Genomic DNA, 20,381 nt, shown 5'->3' with positions numbered 1-20,381 from the left:
ATTAGGTCATTCTTGGGTTTAGCTAATTATTATAGAAGATTCATCCTGAACTTTACTGAGAAGGCAGCGGCCTTAACAGATGCAATATGAGGTAGGGTCTGCGGTTCTATGCAGTGGACATTTTGAATGGAAATGGCTTTTAAAAATCTTAAGGAAGCACTGTGCAGCAACATTTTGGTTATAACCCATGATTTTTCTGAAACTTTTATCCTCCAGACCAATGCCCTGGAGACAGTGGTTGGAGCAGTGTTGTACCAAGAGCAAGAAGGCATGGAGCGACCTGTAGCCATCAGTGGTAAAAAATTGAATGCAGCTGAAAAGAGGTACTCCACCATTGAGAGAGAATGTTTAGTGATAAAGTTGGCGGTGAATTATTTCTGATATTACTTAATTGAGAGAGAATTTAGGCTGGTGACTGCAGTGCCGCATGGGCAATGGTTGAATAAGATGAAGAAAGATAATACAAGGATAATAGCCATTCAAATTTTCTGTTAGCTATGGGCCTGGTTGTGGATTTCCTGTCGAGGTGTGACGAGACTGAGATGAATATGGGAGAGTGGCTAACGGCAGGTGCCGGTGACAAATACAGCCAGAATAGATGGATTGCACCGCTACAAGGCAGCTTAGGTAGGGGGATATGTGGCAGGGACGCTGCCACGAACCAAAACTTACCTCCGCCAGAAGACGAACCCCGTGTCAGTGCAAGAGCAGAGAGAAAAGTGGCAACCACAAAGTGCCATTGGAGATCAGATGCTCTCCCCCGCACCACCGTGGGCACGTTTTGTAGATGCGAGCCAATGTTGGTTTGTTGGTCTGCCCTTGGAGAGAGGGATAAAAGTGCCACCGACCCTTATTCAAGGAGTACCAGAAGTGAGGTCTCCTGAGAGCCCAGAATGGTAGGAAGCAAATGAATGCCCCAACAGGGTTGAGTGGTGGCAGCCCTGGGAGTTGGGATGCCCAGCTAAGGCTGGCTCAGAGGAGCCAGGATACATACCCCTCTCAAAGCTGTGGACCATGGACAAAGCTGACAGTGGGACAGTGGTGAGCCTGTGGAGAGAGGAAAAAAGAAAGGATAAGAAAGCTGTGAGTAGCCCCTGGGGGTAGGGAGAGTGTCTTGAGGGAAGACACCCCAAGGTGAACAGAATAACAAGTCAGGCCAACATGAGGCCTGAATAAGGACGATACAGTGTCTGAACCGGGACTGAGATCTGATAAGGGCTAAGGCCCAGCCATGGCTGATTGACATTACTTTAGCCTTGGCAAGGGCTAACATCATCACTGGTTGGTGCTAGGCAGGATATAGGGGAGGCGGAGCCTCGAGACCAAGACCTAAGCGAGAGACTGAAGAGGAAACCAGGAGAGGCAGGATTAGAGAACTTCCTCTCAACTATAATCCTAACAACAAGACATGGCAGGAGAGAACCCCTGGGGACCTTTTTGGGAATCTTGTTGGAGGGCAAGCTGCCGACCTGAAAGGTGGCAGCTGCGTCCGATCGGCTCAAAGGCAAAGTGTTCAAGCGAACATCATAGGAAATTACATCATTCAACAGAAAATATTAATGCTCTTCTAAAGGGGTCTTGAAGTGGACCTTTTTGTTTAGACTATAACTATGTTTTTATTTGGCCTAAACAGTGGATGAAATTGATATTTCACTTCAGAAGCAGAGGCCTGTTAAGGACTTCTCACATACTGTATTTACTTGATTACAAGACAAGGTTCCCCCGACCCAGTCAGCACTGAGGAAAAAAGTTCCTCACTTTGCATTTCCATACAAGGAAAATGTATTAAATACAGTGTCTATTTTTGAACAGCTACTAAAAGTGCTCAGTAATGAAAACCAACTATGAAGTTGATTAAATGCAGCCAACACTGGGCATGACTGTAAAGTACATGACCCACATTGGGCAAACATGCTGATGGGAACTACCACAAGAATAGGTCAGAGCAACCCATCTGAAAAAGATATATAATAGTGCCTACTGAGTGCAGTCCCCTTTAGCACCAACTCCTTTTCAAGTCATGGTGAGTCACTACATTGGATATATTCCAACTTCACTTCCACAGTTAAGCTGTGCCTTTCTTTTCCGTTTTCAATTATTCCTGTTTCTGCATCAGTCTTAAATGCCTGGCAAACATCACAAAATTTGCCCTAAGCAGTTCACACAGAATCCCTCTGTCACCTTCTCTCTCAACCTGTCATATATGATTAGTGTGGACCAGGTTGTCTTGCACCTCATCTGCATATAACTTTTTGGAGTATCCCAGAACTCATGACAAAAACACCCCCAACTAATTAGCACATGGATCCTTTGTGGGGGGTGCATCTGGACTACACATACACAATGAGCAGTAGAGCTCAGTGTTGTAACAGAATCATAGAAAATTAGGGTTGGAAGTGACCTCAGCAGATCATCTAGTCCAGCCCCATTCTCAAAGCAGGACATCCCCAACTATATCATCCTAGCCAAGGCTTTTTCTAGTTGGGTCTTAAAAACTTCCAAGGATGGAGAGTCCACCACCTTTCTAGATAATCCATTCAAGTACCTGAGAGGAGACCTGGTAGCAGCTTACTGCTACACTAGGGGAGTACATCAAGGGCTCAGTGAGCAACCATTCACCAGGGCACCCAAGGGGAAAAGCAGGAGTAATGGCCACAAACTCCTGGAAGACTGATTCAGGCTCAACATTAGGAAAAACTTCTTCAGTCAGGAATTCCAGACTATGGAATAAGCTCCTTCCAGAGGTGGTGCAATCATTTACCCTGGAAATTTTCAAGAGGAGACTAGGTAGCCACCTTGTTGGGGTCACCTGGCCCCTCAGTTATCTTTCCTACTTGGTGCAGGGGGCTGGACCCTATGAACTTCTGAGGTCCCTTCCAGCCTTACAATCTATGAATCTAAGTGCTTCACCACTCTCCTACTGAAAATTTTTTTCCTAATATCCAGCCTAAAGTTCCCTTGCTGCAACTTGAGACCATTGCTCCTTGTTCTGTTGTTTGCTACCACTGAGAACAGACTAGCTCCATCCTCTTTGGAACCAGCCTTCAGGTAGTTGAAGGCTGCTGGTAAATTCCTCCTCAGTCTTCTCTTCTGCAAACTAAATAACCCCAGTTCCCTCAGCTTTTCCTCAGAAGTCATGTGCCCCAGTCCCCGAACCATTTTTGTTCCTCTCTACTGGACTCTCTCTAATTTATCTATTTACTTTCTATAGTGGGGGGGGGGGGCTGTACAGTACTCCAGATGTGGCCTCACCAGTGCCAAATAGAGGGGAACAATCACTTCCCTTGACCCACTGGCAGTGCTCGTTCTAATGCAGCCCAGTATACTGTTATGTTTGTTTGCAATGGGGACACACTGTTGGCTCATATTCAGCTTATTGTAACCCCTAGCTTGTTTTCTGCAGAGCTGTTGCTTAGCCAGTTGGTGGAATGATCCCACCGGTGCACTGGGATTGTTCTCTCCTAAGTGCAGGACTTGCACTAGTCCTTATTGAACCTCATGAGATTTCTTTTGGACCAATCCTCCGATTTGTCTAGGTCTCCCTGAATCCTAGCCCTACCCTCCAATGTACCTACTACTCCCTCCAGCTTGGTGTCATCTGCAAACTTGCTGAGATTGCACTCCATCCCATCTTCCAGGTCACTGGTGAAGATATCGGGGAAAAAAAACAGCTTCAGGACTGACCTCTGGTGCACTTCACTTGATGACAACTGCCAACTAGACTTTGAGCCATTGACTACTATCTGTTGGCACTGGATTTACAACCCAGCCCTGATACCCTGCTCTGGGTGAGCACAACCTTCAAACTGACCACAAATCCTCTGGTTGATAATAGGTGAATTATATTGATGCACATGGATAGGAAATAAGAGCAATGCAAGCAAGATTATTACAATATACATTACCAAAATTAATTCTCCAGTGCCCAGAATACACACTAGGTGAGTGGTGTGTCCAGCTGGTCCGTAAATGCCACCTTGAGGTTCTTTGCTTGAATGTCTGATGTCAGCAATCTTGGAGGCCAGGGGCTGATGACAATGTGTTGTTCTGAAAACTCTTTTTGTATTCCTTCTCCTTTGACTCTTTATTCCCAGATATCATTGATTGGTTTTCTTGGGGATGCCATGCTGCTCACGTTCTGTTTTGTCAGCCGAAATCCTATCTTTATAAACCTATCACATGCACGCACCTTAATTTGGTCATTTCATTTGAAACTGAAAATCCCAAGGGTTTTTGCAAGTGGATACTGTAACCCTCCCCTGAGCCAGGCCTATCTCTATTATGAAAATAAAGTTTGGATGTTTTTAATTTTCCAGGATGTGTATGACTAGTGGCATCAGATACAGTGTCTGCCTTTGCGGCTGTGAAACTGTGTGACAGACAGACTTTTAAAAATCAATTAACCCTTGCTATTTCCCTAAACCGTTGTACTAATGCAATATCTATTTTACCTAGAAGCCAGTTCCTAAAAGCAAACCTCTGAATATCATTTTCTAGCTATCACTACCCTTTGAGTGTAAAACTGATCCAACCAGTTTTTTGTCCACCTTATATTCCATTCATCCAACCTGTACTTCCTTAGCTTGCTTGCGAGAATGTCATGGGGGACCATATCAAAAGCCTTGCTAAGGTCAAGGTATATCACATCCTTTGGTCTCCCTGCATCTGCAGAGTTAGTCATCTCATCACAGAAGGCAATCAGGTCGGTCAAGCATGACTTGCTCTTGGTGAATCCATGCTAACTGTTCTTAATCAACTTCTTCTGTTTCAAGTGCTTAGAAATGGATTCCTTGAGGACCTGCTCCATATTTATTTCTGGGATTGAGGTGAGGTTGACCAGCCTGTAGTTCCCTGTATTCTCCTTCTCCTCTTTCTTAGAGATGGGCACTATATTTGCCCTTTTCCAGTTGTCTGATCACCATGAGTTTTCAAAGGTGATGGCCAGTGGTTATGCAATCACATCGGCCAACTCCCTCAGTACCCTCAGGTTCGTTCCATCCAGCCCCATAGGCTTGTACATATCTAGCTTTACACATCTAGTTTTTCTAAATAGTACCTACCCTGTTTTCTCATGACTGTTGGCTGCTCACCTGCTTCCCAAACTGTGCTGCCAGGTGCAGTAGTCTGGGAGCTGACCTTGCCTGTGAAGACTGAGGTGAAAAAGGCATTCAGCATTTCAGGCTTTTCTGCATCCTCTGTTACTAGGTTGCCACCCCTACCTTTAGTAAAGGTCCCACACTTTCCCTGATCCTGCTCTTGTTGCTGATGTACTTGTAGAAACCCTTCTTGTTACCCTTCATGTCCCAACTGTGCTTTGGCCTTCCTGATTTCATTGCTGCATGCCAGAGCAATATTCTTAGACTCCTCTGTAGTTGTTTGCCCAAGTTTCCACTTCTTATAGGCTTCCTTTTTGTGTTTTCCTTTTGTGGGTCACCATGGCTTTAAATGCTGGTGACTCTGTTGGGGCCCAAACCAATGAACTATATGGTAAATCATGAGCCTTTTGGCTTTGGACTAATATCATGCATTGTTTGTTCTATATATAAGTAGGTGCCAAAGCGCTCCTTAAAAAGTCTTTATGGAGCACCTGTGCTAAAACTTGCAGCAGTTTCAAAAGAGGTAAGATGTATCAATTTTGGATTAACTAAGTCTGTGGGTACTGTATGCAAATTACTACAGCTATGCTTATTTCAAGATCAGTTATTTCAAATTTGCTTTTCACTTCTTTGTGATCTGTAAGGGGTGTAGAAAAGGCCTGCAGTGGAAAGAAGTTGGGGGGTGGAGCACAAAGGGGCTATTTGACCCCCCAGGTTTATTTCCCCTGCTCTATAGTAGTGTGAGGGTGACACATTCAAGACAAAACTTCATAAATTAGTTTCTATACCTGAAAATATGCATAAATTCAATATAAAATTGTCCATATATAGAATGTAATTATTGGGGGGTCATGGTATAATCAGGTTGTCTTATATTTGAGCAGATATGGCTATTGTATAATTAAATGTTCTAAAGAGAACCAGATACCATCTAGTTAGTTAAAGCTTTGTAATGTTTCTTTTATTTAGTTAGGTAGTACACTGGGGCTTGTTGTTTTGTATGGAGCTTGGAAGTTACCTATAGATTCAAGTCTGTTTTTATTAACTGTAGGCACAACAATAGCTTAGTTTTGTGACAGACTAATTAGATGTATTTGTTTTCCTAGCTGTTAAAAATGCTTTATTGATAAGATTGTATTTAAGGAACGTTGTTTTTAGGTATGAACAGAGTTATAAGGGACTAAGATATACTGTTACTGAGAATACATGGATTTTATGCTTCAGCAGTTAATGCATAATTAAATTTGACAACCACTAACATGGATTTCAGAACAGACCAAAATCAGGTGTATAACCATGCCTGTGGTTGTTGCTCTACGGCACTATTACCTTTCTATCATTTCATAGGTGTATCTTTCTGAAGGACAGAAAGTAAGTTAGCATTATTTACTTTACAAAGGAAACTTTTTGAAAATGTAATACTTTGGTGTGTATGAAGCAGCTTTGAGATATAGATGTAGGTAGAAATATGATTTGCATAAAATAAATGCATTGATAAAATTGGAAAGTTGTTACTGCATGGAATTTGTGATCTATTTGCAGAGTTTTTTGTAATCAATTTTAGAGGCTTATTTTGATGGTAAACTTACTATGGTTTGCTCAGATCTCATTTGAAGACTAATTGTAGATAGATTGGAAGGGAGGGTAAATGGAATTAAGTGGTAGTAAAATATTTCAGAGATTGGCTGAAATTCAGACTTCTTTAACATGAGTTGGATGTGAACAGTGACAAACTGTCTGTCTTTGAATACTTAAGGTCCTTGCTCCTGGAAAGCTTCAGGAAGAATAACTACTCAAGGTTATATTTTATTCTACTGAGTAGCAGAATCATGAAGGATTATTAGATTTCAGTACTTAATGTAATAAAGATTAAAATGGTACCTTATATAAAACAGATACTTTCTCCTGCACACTTGCATTAGAAAATATAACTGATGATTCAATTTCAGATAAAAATGCACTTAACTTTGTACATGCTTTCTTCTCTGTTTCTATCACCTATATTTAATGAAGCTGCTCCTTTTCATGTGTGTTTGTATTATTAGTTGTGACCTACAGTAAAATATACTAAAAAATGCACAGGCAGAAAATTGCACTAAGTATTATGGCCCATTGGATCTAAAATTAATAGAATATAATTGTAGGTGTTACTCTCCTAAGTATGAGTGCTTCAATTTGCTGTTTTTCAGGCAGGGGATGCCATGTGCATGTATATGTGCATGGCTGCCAGGCAGCCTGGAGAGCAGCTCCTGCAGGTAAGTGGAGTGGGGGTTTGAGGCCCCCTTAGGGGGGGAGTTGGGTAGTGGTGAGGCTGAGGCTGCTGCCCAGCTGGGCGGTGCATGGGACTTGTGGCCCTGGACTGCAATGTGCAACCGCAGAATCCTGGCGGGGAGTGGGACGGGGCTGCGGCGGCTCATCCAGGGAGAGGGGCTGGTTCCCTGCTGCTGTACACATTGCTGGGGGGCAGAGGGGAACCCATGTCCCCAGATCTGTGCACAGGATGGGGGCAGACACGGGCTGCCAGCTATGGGCTCTGGGTCCTGCCCTGCTACCCTCCCTGGGGACTGTGCAGCCTGGCAGGTGTGACCCGGTGCTGCAGGGCACAGTGGAGCTGCACGGTGATCTCATTGCCGCTGCAAGCTCTGTGCTGCCCTGGTAATGCATCCCCTGCATGTGCGCCTGTGGTGGCAGTGTGGGGTTGTGTCCCTCGCTGCTGCTGCATGGGCAGGGGATGTGTCACCAGGGCAGTGCAGAGTTTGCAATGGCAAGGAGATCCCCATGCACTTCCGCTTTGCCCTGCAGCACTGGGTCTCACCTGCTGGTCAATTTTTTATCACAGAATTTATGATTTTTTTTATCAGGGAAAACCAGGATCCCTGATAATAACTGACTATGTTAAGAAATACATCAGGATTTATTAATTTGAGACTACATTGAATGATGTGACTTAAACACTTACCGGTATTCATTCTCTTTTTCTATAGCTACATGAAAAAAACCTCTCTTTTAGCTTAATTATAACTTTTTAAGGAACTAATACTATAAAGGAAAAGTGATGTTAGATTCAAAGGGAAAAATAAAATACTGTTGAAATTGAGTACAATCAGGAACAAGAATTTGGTGGGGAAAAAACGTAATGTTATCTCAGGAGAATCATAGAATAGTAGGACCGGAAGGGACCTGTAATATCATCAAATCTGGTTCCCTGCCATGGGCAGGAGGTAGTTGGGCTCAAATGACCTCAGTGAGGTGCTTGTCCAGCCTCCTTTTGAACACCTCCAGGAATGGTAACTGCACCACCTCTGCTGGGAGTGTGTTCCAGTTTTTAGATACCCTTATGGAAAAGAAGTTTTTCCTTATGTCCAACCTAAATTTTTCCTCAACTAGCTTGTGCCCATTGGACCTCATCTTTCTGAAGAGTTGCTCCTCTAGATCTTGGTGTTCGCCCCTGACATACTTGTAGGCAGCTATCAAGTCACCTCTCAGTCTTCTCTTACTCAGACTGAACAAACCCAATTCCTGGAGTCTCTCCTCGTACAGTCTATCCTTCAGGTCCCTGATCATATGGGTGGCCCTTCTCTGTACCCTTTTGAGCTTATCCACATTCTTAGTTTCATAGTTTCTAGGGTTGGAAGGGACCTGAACAGATCACCAAGCCTGACCCCCTGCCCTGGGGAAGAACGAGTGCTGGGATCATAATACCCCAGCCAGATATATATCCAACCTCCTCTTGAAGACCCCCAAGGTAGGGGAGAGCACCACCTCCCTTGGGAGCCCATTCCAGAGCCTAGCAGCCCTAACTGTAAAGGAGTTCTTGAAATGCGGTGCCCAGAACTGGACACAGTAGTCCAGCTGTGGTCTCACCAATGCTGAACAGAGGGGAAGGAGCACCTCTCTGGATCTATTGGTAATGCATCGACTGATGCACGCCAGAGTTCTGTTTGCTCTGCTGGTGACTTCATTGCTGTGAAGGCTTATATTCATCTTCTGGTCGTTAATCACCCCCAGGTCCCGTTCAAATGCAGTGTCAGCCAGGGGACCACCACTCATCATATAGTTATGATAAAGGTTCTTCCTACCCAGATGTGAAGGACGCAGCACTTGTCTCTATTGAACCACATCTGATTGCATTGAGCCCATAGGATCAGCCTGTCAAAGTCATTCTGGATCCTTACCCTGTCCTCAGATGTGCCCACATTTCCCCACAGCTTGGAGTTGTCCACAAATTTAATCATTGAGCTAAGAGGATGTTGAATCTGGTGAGAGAAAATCCTAATGGTTTCTGAGGAGCTAAAGAGGATGTAGTCATGTGCATTTCTGATCTCATTAGTTAACATTATTCCAGATGTCAGTATTATTGACCTCTGAGGAGGAGCTGAGACAAACTGATTTGTCATATGCATTACTGAACCCACTGCAACCTAGGATGTTATTTGTGTTGGCAAAATGCTTCTTTTTCAGAAAGGGAAAATGATTTATTTAATAAATGCAAAGCAATTAATACTGTAAAATATGCCAGCAATTGGGAGAGGTGGGAGAGGCTACATCGATGGGAGAGGCTACTTACTGAAATGATTTGATTAAAAAAAAAGCCCTTTAATGAAAGAAAAATGATTTCTTACAAAGCCAGAAGGGATTAACTAGAATTCCATTTCTAGATCCTCCCCATCCCCCCCATTTTATAATGTCTCGTGGTTTCAAAATTAAAATACTTTGGGATCCAAATGTTTCAAATAGATTGTGGCCACCTCTGAACTGTGGATCAGGGCATCCTCTTGGAAACATCATATTTTAGTGAAACAGATTCTAATTTGAGATGGGAGGTGAAGTATTAAAATTTTAATTAAACAGCAAATTTTCTGTTTTGTGCTCTCTGAATATTGATGGTTTAAAAAAAAAGAAAATTAGTTTTCACCAGAACATTGGAAAAGGTGGTCCTCAGTCCTAATTTCAGTTTTGTCATTGAGACCATTGGAGTGTCACTTACCAGTTCCACTTTAATTTCCCTTTCTGTATAAAAGGCATAATTATTTTTATATTTCAGAAAGTGAAGTTGTGAGTTTTAATAGTTCATTATTATAAATCACTTCAAAGACAAGGCACTATATTTTATTTAAATTGCCTGCAAATATTTTAGTAGTGGATGCTGTGGTAAGTAGCAGTAGGAATTATTCTTCTGTGGCAGCTTTCCTAATACCTGCGACAAGCCCTTCTTTGATGGAAACCATGGTCATTGGCAGATATTGCTTTGGGAGTTCTTGACTGGAAGAGTAGTGAAAAAGAGGACAGCCTTGAGGGGATCTAATTTTCCCTTTACTTATATATTTTACTCAAAATCAGAGTAGTTTTTCACATGTATCAAGAGGGCAGTAGTAATGAATGTAAGAAATCATTTGTTTTAATAAGGAACTATTAATTGGTATTTGGATATAGTTTTGCATGGCACTCAACTGCCGTAGCATCTGGGAATTGGGTAATTGGAATGCTGTAAAGAGAGATTTTTTATAGGGGTGCACCAATAGAGGTTTTTTGGGCTAATACTGATGGCTGATATTTAAGGAGACATATCAGCTGCTACCAATCCGATTCTGATATGCAGCTGGGCAGCTTGGAAACCAGTGTCAGGCTGGTAAGTCTGGTATGAGGGAGGGGGTGAGGGGAGGGAAGGGGCATGGGGGGTGCAGATTGAGGCCCCCACAGTGAGGGAGGGAGTGGGGCTGGGGCAGATGCTACTCAGCTGGGGCAGGGTGGAACATGGGATGGAGCCATGAGCGGCTTATCTGGTGGTCGTGGGTGGCTCCCACCCTGCATGCACGCCGGGAGGGCATGGGGGGGCATGTGCCCTGGATCTGTGTGGGGCCAGGTGGACTGCCAGGATGGCACTGGGCTCTTCCTGGTGGGGGGCTGGGCCAGGTGGTGCTGGGTGGGAGTTATAGTATGGGGGGCTGCAGCCACCCCAAAATTCACCATAGCTCCCCCCTGTAGACTCCCTACCAGCGCCACTGCTGCCTACTCTGAGTGCAGCCCGGCCTGACATCCCCCGGGAAGAGCCCGACACAGCCCCCAGGCCCAGCCTACAGTGACAGCCTGCCCTGCCCCATGCACAGATCCAGGGGCAGCTCCTCATGCCCTCCTGAGGTGCACCCGGCGGTGAGAGTTGCCTCCCCCACGCCCTCTGGATGAGTTGCTGGTGGCTCCATCCCACGCCCCTTCATGCCCTGCCCTGTCTGTGCACCACCTGCCCATGCCCCAGTTCACCGCGGGGTCCACTGTTTGCCCCCCTACACTCCTTCCCTTCCCTTCCCTTCACCTTTCCCCCACACCAGACTTACCAGACTGATGCTGCACTCCTGGCCATATGCATGCTGCAGCTGTGCACATGCATGGGGCATATATTGGCCATGTTATCAGCCACATCAGGCAAAAAAAGCCAATTTCCAATACTGTCAACTTACCCTATATCGATGCCAATCTGATATGGGCCCAGTATATCAGTGAACCTTTATTTATTTAGCAGATTGTAATGTAGTTTAGTGAACATGAGAGTGTAAATATAGTAGTCTAATATACTCCAACACTTGTATAACTTGCTGTATTCTTACAGAGTTCCACATCTGAATAACTACTTTAATAGTCTTAGCTATGGTAACAGTTCCTAAAGAACACACAAGTTGTGAAATGTTGTGTTGATACTGTGTTCATATTTCTTTAACGGAATCTTGCTTTTTCCCTTGATAACCATCTTCAGTAAGTCTCATCAACTATGCTGACAACTATGTGAAGTATGTTTAACTATTGTGAAGAAATGAGAAGGGAATGCATGGATCTGTTTGGGTCAAACTCCTTTTGGAGAAGAATGAGAAAAGAGATTCTTCTTGGATCTGGCATCTACTATACACCCTTAGATTTGGATCTAGAACTAGTTAAAGATCTGTAACATTTTTTAGAGAAATACTACAGGAAATTGTATAAATATATAGGAGACTTAAACTTCCCAGGTATAGATTGCAGAACAAATGCTGTTTATAATGGTAGACACGTTTTATTGCTCAGTGTTCAAATCGGAAGTTTCTTCACCAAATTGTTCCTGAACCGCCAAGTGGTGATGTTATTTTAGAGTTGGTTTGAGTAAGTAGTGAGTAAATTAAAGTAGAATTAACAAAATAACCTTGGACTGAATGATTTCAATTTAAAATATGTAGAAAGATAAAGTATTGAAAACAAAAAGGTTTACATAAAGGAGCTAGTCAGTGAAATCAACCTGGCTGAGGAGCTGAGAAACAGGAATGTAGAGATGTAAAGTAGGCTTGAATTTTCTTTAAGTCAGTTGTGTAAAAATGATCAGTAATGTATATTTCCAAAAGGGAGCAAATGTGCAGGGAAGAACTCCACACCACACTAGATGAGTGACCACCTCAAAGAAGAATATTCATTTTAAGTGGGAAGCCTGCAAGGAATAGGGGAAGAAGACTGATCAGCAGAGAAGGATATTTCTGGGAGGCTATTTGGTCTAAGTAAGGATAAAGTGCGACTTGCCAAAAACTCGAGCTGAGTTAGGCCTTGCAAATGATATTAGAACAAATAAGAGGTTCTTCAGCAATACAAATAAAATGCAAAGAAAGAAAGAAACAGAGTTGCTGAGATTATCCTTAATCTCTATTGTTGAGTAGAGATTGGCTCCAGAACTAAATTAATACTTTGCCTCAGTTTTCAGTAAGGATGATTATTTTAATAGTTGGGAGAACATCAGGAAGGCTAATCAGATTAACAGTTTAAGCTAAGGTAGAAGCAAAACTCAAAGAGCTAATGCACTCTGGTCCAGGAACTGGAGAATTGCTATCCCAGAAATATAAAAGAACTGGTACAGTTTAAAGTGTTTTGACAATCCTGTGAAGATAAGGTAGTACCAAATGATTAGAATAGCAACTGGTAGTACTTGTGGGTGTCTATACATGTGCTCTGGGGCAAGGGGAGATGTTAGTTAAAGCAGCTCTCAGGAGCCGCTCTAATTAAAATACCCACTCGTTCAATGAGCTTTACGTAAAGTGCCCCCCCCCCACTTCCATTTTGAAATGTGGGACACTGAATACATGAGACACTGCAGCATGCAGGAACGTTTTGATTAGAATGTTCCAGCAGACTCAATTGATTGATTAATTGATTAATTTAATCAGATAAATTTAATCGGAATGCATTGGAGCATGTATGGAGGCACCCTATATCTAAGAAAGTGGTGGTGGGGGGGGGGTAGTGATCCTAACAACTGTGAAAAGCTTTAGAATAAATTTTAAAGGAAAGAATTAATCAAGATCATTTTATGCCTGACCAATCTGATTTAATTCTGTGACAAAGTGAGAATTCTGGATGGGTGAGGTGCAGTGGATATGATGTACCCTGATTTTTAGCAAAGCTTGTGATACTGTCTCCCATGATATCCTCATGAATAAGCTAAAGAAATACAGTGTGGATGAAAATACTATACTTTAAGCCTGTGGGAATAGGGAAATATTCTATTCGCATTTGGATTTGGAGATTCGGATCACTGTCCCAAATCGATTCGGCTAAATCGGCTTTGGAAGATTCAGCACTACTTTGGAGGGATTTGGTGATTTGGCCATAGGCTATGATGGGGAATCACTGAAATACCTATAACTTTGTCATTCTTTTGGCAAATTTGGATGAAAACAGTGGTATGGGTAGCTCCTTTTGAGGCCATGAAGCCTGCCAGGTTTCAAAGAGTTAGGTGCAGGGGTTTCTGGGAAACTGCAACTCAAGGTGCTGACAAGCAAAACTTGTGACATGTGACTTTGTGTGTGTATTAAGGCACAGTGGGATGAAAACAGCAGGGATGGTAGCCTGTAACAGGGTTCCTTCTCAGTACTCAGGCAGAAACAGCTCACAAAAGTGATGGAAGGGCTGTAGACAGGGGCTTATGTGCTATCTCTACGTCCCTCCCCCAGAGCACTGTGATTGGAAGGGGACTCGGGGAAAGCTCACAGTTGCTGGCCAGCTACAGATGTCAGTCTTTCCCCCCCTGCTCTGCCTTCCTCTTGTCTTCCCCTTAAAGACTGCCTTCCAAATCTCCAAATCTTTTTCTGAATCTTTCCAAATCAATTTGGAGGCTCAAAATTGATTCAGAGGTTTTTTTGGTCTCCCGATTTAATTCAGATTCAGTGACTGGCCTCTGAATCGGGCCGAATCTTCTCCGAATTGAATCGGCGACTAAAGCTTCACACACCCCTACTATAAGTGGTCTCTTTGGACCATTGCACTCAAAGAGTAGTCATTCATGGTTCAATGTCTGATTGGGAGGGTATATGAAGTGGAGTTCCCCCAGGGCTTGGCCTGCATCTGGTCTGTTGTTTAATGTTTCTGCTAATGGTTTGGAGGATCAGACTGAGTTCATGCTTAGCAAATTTGGGAATGACACCAACATGGATGGAGCTGCAGACAGTCTGGAGAGGGGGATTAGGATTCAGAATGATTTTGGTAACCTGGAAAAATTATCTAAAATTAATCAAATGAAATTTGGTAAAGAAAAATATGAAGTCCTACACTTGAGAGAGTAATTGCATGCACAAATACAGATTGGTAAATGACCGATTACACTGCAGTATTGCAGAAAATGACTGGGGGATATAGTGGACCATATGCTGAATACAAGACAATAGTGTGCTCGTTTCAGAAAAAGCCAATAATGTACTGGACTGCATTAATAGAACTATTGCTTCCAAGTCAAGGAAAGTGAGTCTTCTGTTCTAGTTGGCATTGGGAGGCCCCACCTTAGAGTGCAGTGTCCAGTTTTGGCACTGTACTTCAAAGAAGATATGGATCATTTGAAAAAAGTCCAGTGGAGAACAGTAAAAATGATTAGGAGTCTGGGAAACATGCCTTGAGAGGGAAGGGTGAAAGAACTGGGATTATTTAATTTGGAGAAGAAAGACAGGGGGAGTTTGATAAGTCTTCAGATATCTGAAGGATGGTTATAAAAAGGGAAGTGATAGTTTATTCTCTGTGGCGACAGGGAACAGGACAAGGAACAACTATCTTAAATTGCAGCGAGGGTGACTTAGACTGCATATTATGAAGAACTTTCTCACTGTAGCGGTGATTAATTGGAACAGACTACTCAAAGTGGTTGTAGAATCTCTATCCTTGGTGGTTTTTAAGAGCAGATTAGGCAAAAACTTTTCTAAAATGGTTTAGATCAGGAGAATCCTGCCTTGAGTACAGCTTGGGGCCAGATGACCTTCTGAGATTCCTTCCAGCTATACTTGTCTATGATTCCATGAACCCTGCGATAAAAGAAAAATGGAAAAAGTGCAATGCATTACAAAAAGTTGATCGTGCCTGACTAATTGCTTTATAGGTAAAAATGGTATAAAATGGAAGGAGATTATGCAAAATTAGGAGGAGATGGAAGGTAAAATGAAATAATACCCAGTGGCACGCAATGCAAAGTCATTATCCCTAGGGACAAATACCAAGAATAGTTGGAGGTTTTTTTTCCAGTTGAGGGTCTCATTCATTGGAAAATGGCAGAAGTGGAGAAACACCTGGATGTACCCTGGAAGAGACCCTGTTCCCCTGAGCACCTCCTGGAGTAACAAGGAATAATGGCCATAAGTTGTTTGAGAGTAGGTTCAGGCTGGACATTAGAAGGCACTACTTCACAGTCAGGGCAGCCAGGATCTGGAACCAACTTTCAAGGGAAGTGGTGCTGGCTCCTACCTTGGGGGTCTTTAAGAGGAGACTTGATAATTACCTAGCTGGGGTCATATGAGCCCAATATTCTCTCCTGCCCAGGGCAGGGGGTTGGACTTGAAGATCTACTTAGGTCCCTTCCAACCTTACATCTATGAATCTATGTACTGGCTAATTACTGGATGGTATGTGCTGCCATAAAAAAAAGGGAATGTGATCCTGGAGGTATCAGAACAGATATTTTCAGGAGAGAGAGAGAATTACAAGGCACTGATGGGACTTCATTTCAAATACTGTGTACTATTTTGGTCACCCAGGTTTTAAGGAAGATGAACTCCAGTTGAAGCAGGCACAAAGAAATATTTCTAGACACTGTGGGCTGGGCAGGTGGCATGAGGCTGGTCTTAAAGCCAGATCTTGTGGGTGGATTAGGTCCGGTGTGGTCCAGAATCCAGTGTTGGTGCACAAACTTGGTCCATGGGTGCAATCCAGAGTGACTGCATGCACCATATCCAGCTGTGAAGCAACCCACCCATGTGTCAGCATGATCCAGTGCATAGGGCCATGTTATCTGCCCCTCAGGGCTCACCATGGGTCCAGAAATTTGGCAGTCAGCGTCTTGTGTCCACATCAATTGTTGCAGCTCTGGAAGCTGTGGCAATTAACAGTCACCCTACCCATGCTGCAAAATTTGTGGACCAGTGGGGAGTCCCATGGTTTGGATTCAGCCTGCAGGTCATAGGTTGAGCTCCCCTGGTCTAGGTTGATTAGGAAAATGAACAGCCCATTGTACAAAAGGAGACTCAAAGGGCTTGTCTTGTTTAGCTTAGCAGAATGAGGGCTGATAGACAATGTTTCCTCTAACTAGTAGTGGTCTGTGAGCGTGCCGCTTTGGTCCAGCATGGGACACTTACCATGAAGGCAGTGGGGCTGGGGGGCTTGGGGCCAGGGGCCTGGGGTCTGGGGGCTGGGGTTGGGAGCCTGGGGGGCCTGGGGGTGGGGTCTTGGTGTGGGCTCTGCCAGCTCCGGGGCAATGCTCTGTTCCTCTGCTTCACCTCAGGGAGTGAGGAGGACGTGGCATCGGGGCCAGGGAATGAAGCACTTCCCTGGAGGCTGCGGAGCCCATGGAGCAGTTCCCTGGAGCTGGCAGAGCCTCATGCGGGGCAGGCAGTGGCTCCTCCCTGAGGTGAAGCAAGGCAGGGATGGAGGCTGGGGCTGGGGGCTGGCACAGGCTCTGCTGGCTCTAGGGAACTGCTCTGCAGGCTCAGCTGGCTCTGGGGAAGCGTTCTACTCCCCAGCCCTGACGCTATGTGCCTCCTCGCTCCCTGAGACGAAGCAGGGGAACAAACCAGTTCACTGGAGCTGGCAGAGCCTGTGCAAGGCTCCCTCCCCTATCTCAGGGAGGAGCTTACCTTCTGTAAGTGTCCCATGCCTCAGCCCAGCTCCTCTCCTGGCGGATATGCAGCCTGAAAAAATTTGTGCGCGGCCAGCCTTTTACTTGTGTGCAGCCGTGCACGCGCACACCTTAGAGGGAAACTTGCTGATAGAGTATATGATTGTTCCATATAAACACTCAGGAAAAAATACTAGGGAAGGAAGAGAACTTTTTAACTAAAGGACAATGTTGGCAAAAGAACAGATGGGCATATATTGGCCATGAATATATCAAAACTGGAAATTATAAGGAAGTTGTGTAGTGAGGCAGGGAGGTTCTGGGGTGGCTTTTCAATAGGAGTAGAGACAAAAAAACGTTGCTAGTTTTAGGAAAAAGCTTGTTCTGGTTCTGAAAGATTTAATGTAATATGATAGCGGGGGACTAGATTTAATGGTCCAGGACATCCCTCAGATCTTATGATTCAATTTGTGTATGTGAACACCCAGATCACAGTGGGTAGCTAAAGCAAAGATGAGCTGCTCAACTGTCTACTTCAGCTTTTGCTTCAAAGGCTGCTGCTTCTCCACTGAGCGGGAGATCATCAGAAGTCACACAAAGCTGCTTGAAGAGGCACCATGCCTAAGTATAAGCTGCAGTAGACAACTGGAACCTCAGTGGTCCCAGGCAGCTGTTTGCCAAGGCTCTGTATAGCCCTGGTTAATTTGCAATGCCTCATCTTAAAGGGGAGTTAGTAGCAGTGGGATATTATTATTATTTAGGTTTTTTCAATATTGACTAAGTGGTTTCCTTAATTATGTGTTTACATCAGGAAGTGGTATTCTAGTGTATATGCCTTCAATTATTGTGATTACATCTAGAAACCTTCCCACTGCAGAACATAACCAAAGGCAGAGATTATGAACTGAGGTGGTAGAGTATGGACTGTATTCTTGAGGAAGGCATAATTATTTTACCTGGGCAGCTGGAGTAAGACAGAAACAGAGGAGGAAGAGAAACAGGGAGATTTCAGTTGGTTCAGATAGGGATTCAGTTTTCAAATACTTATGTGTTTCAAACTTCTGAATCCTCTGAGGTTTATCCTCTGTACTGTGTGCAGTAGTTTGGAAAGAAGACCATGTTGGGATTTAATAGTCTACATTATTTCATATCTAAAAAAAAGCTTGTCACTAAAACCTAATTTTTAAAATATCCAAATTATATTAAAATATTGTTGAGTACTGACTTGCCTGCAATGTTTTAGCCCTGAGTGAATTTTTGTAACTGATGCACGGATCCATGAACAGTCAGTGAAAATACTGGCATTTTTAATAGTGCATCATCAACTCTTATGAACTAAGTCTGGTTTCCAAGCTCTCAATTGTCTGTGATTTTTCTATATTAAGTGTTTCATTCCAGTAGGCTTTCAAAAGAATATTAACTTTAATTAGCTAGTTAAAAGAAGAATTTTTTTCTTCTTATATTTGTGTAGATTAATTCGCTATTGAATTTACTTAATCCAGATAATTTATTAGTGAATACTGTTTCCATTACCAAGGGCCAAACACTGCAGTCTTTAGGGAGAATACTCATTTACTTCAGTGGGAGTTTTGCTTGGGTAAGTATTATGGGATTTGCCCCTAAATGACATCATGTTTACAAATGTAGTAAGTTTAAAGGGATAATTAGATATATGTGTTTAAAGGCATGGTCTTCTAAACTGATGGTACTATCGGTTAATGTCTTTCTAAATGATGGCACTCTACTTTAAAAATAACTTTCTCAAAAGATTATTCCAGACTTGTCTCCTTTACTTTAAATCCAATTTTAGCTAACCCTTTTATATGTACCTCTAGTATAACTCTGGGAAGCTTGTGAAAATAGCATTTGCAAAGTCTTATGACAGTAGATACTTTTTGTTGTCATTGCTTTAACAAAACCTTTTGTTAAGGTTTGCATTATTAACTGGTTTTAAATCTTTGTACTAAAAGCAACGCTTATATCAGTGGAGTATACGCAAAATTAACTGAGTATTATGCCTATTAATTCTCCTCCCCTGTCCCCTCCTCCTACTTCCCCCCTCACCCTTCACTTCTCCTGTCTAAACAGGGTCACTGTTGTGGATCCTGGCTATCCACCAGCTGCAGTCATATGTAACTTCTTCCAACTCCTCTCTCATGTCCCTTTCCACTATATCTCTCCATCTCATCTTTGGTCTTTTTCTTCCCCTCCTTTCTGGTAGTGCCATTCTGGTAACTTCTTTTCCCATGTAACTTATTTTCCAGACTCCTTTGAACATGCTTATACCATGCCAGTCTTCTCTCTCATACTTTCTTAGACTTTTCCACTACCTTCACTGATTCTCTGATGTAAGTATTCCTCACTTTATCCATTTTCATCACTCCACACATCCATCGGAGCATTCTCATTTCTGTCGCATTGTCTTCTTTCTTGAATTTTCTTCAGGGGCCATGTCTCAGCTCCATACAATAACTCTGGATGCACACACGTCTTACAGACTTTCCCCTTCAGCTTCACTGATACTCTTCTTTTGCATAATATTCCTGTTGCCAATTTCCAGTTCATCCACTTTGCTGTTATTTGATTGGTTCAGCTCTCCATCTAACTCTGCATTCTGCTGAACAGTTGATCCCAGATACTTAAACTTGTCAACTTTTTGAATGTTTCTCATTGATTATCACATTTCCAACATCAGGTACCTTGGAGAAATCACAGTGCATATATTCCAGCTTGTATTTCCTCTAGACTTGCAACGCAAGTGACCACATTGTCTGTAAATATCGCATTCCAAGACGGTCTCATTTGTTCAGTAAACATATCCATCATGACTGCAAACAGGAATGGGCTCAAAGCTGACCCTAGATGTATACCTACCTTTACCTCAAAACTCTTTGTCTCTCCTGAACTGTTCCTTGCTCTTGTTGTACATTTCCAATACATATCTTTGATGGTTCTGCCATATTTCTCTGGCACCTCTTTAACAGGCAGTCCTATATTTCATTCCTGGATACATAATTGTAGGCTTTCTTCAGGTAAATAAAAGCAAGATGGATATCTTTGCAGCCTTCCCTGTATTTCTTTATCATCTGTTTTATTGCCTTTATGTCTGTTAATTCATTAGAACTTAAACTGGCTTTCTCTTAGTCCTTCCTTTTTTGCATCCTTGTTACAAGGTATTGGCAGAATTT

At 43.1% G+C, this 20,381-nt stretch overlaps 1 protein-coding gene across 1 annotated transcript in view; it reads left to right on the top strand.

The window, feature by feature from the left end:
- The first annotated feature begins 220 nt into the window (after positions 1-220).
- The window catches only part of DLGAP1 (DLG associated protein 1), a 719,594-nt gene continuing 699,433 nt past the window's right edge, over positions 221-20,381 (top strand). The window contains exon 1 of the mRNA XM_025210860.1: positions 221-323. The gene's annotated coding sequence lies outside the window, so the exon portion shown is untranslated. The remainder of the gene's footprint in view (positions 324-20,381) is intronic.

This window comes from Alligator sinensis, unplaced genomic scaffold (assembly GCF_000455745.1).
Source record: "Alligator sinensis unplaced genomic scaffold, ASM45574v1 scaffold168_1, whole genome shotgun sequence".
NCBI classification, from domain to species: domain Eukaryota; kingdom Metazoa; phylum Chordata; order Crocodylia; family Alligatoridae; genus Alligator; species Alligator sinensis.
This window is presented reverse-complemented; position numbering and strand designations above follow the sequence as displayed.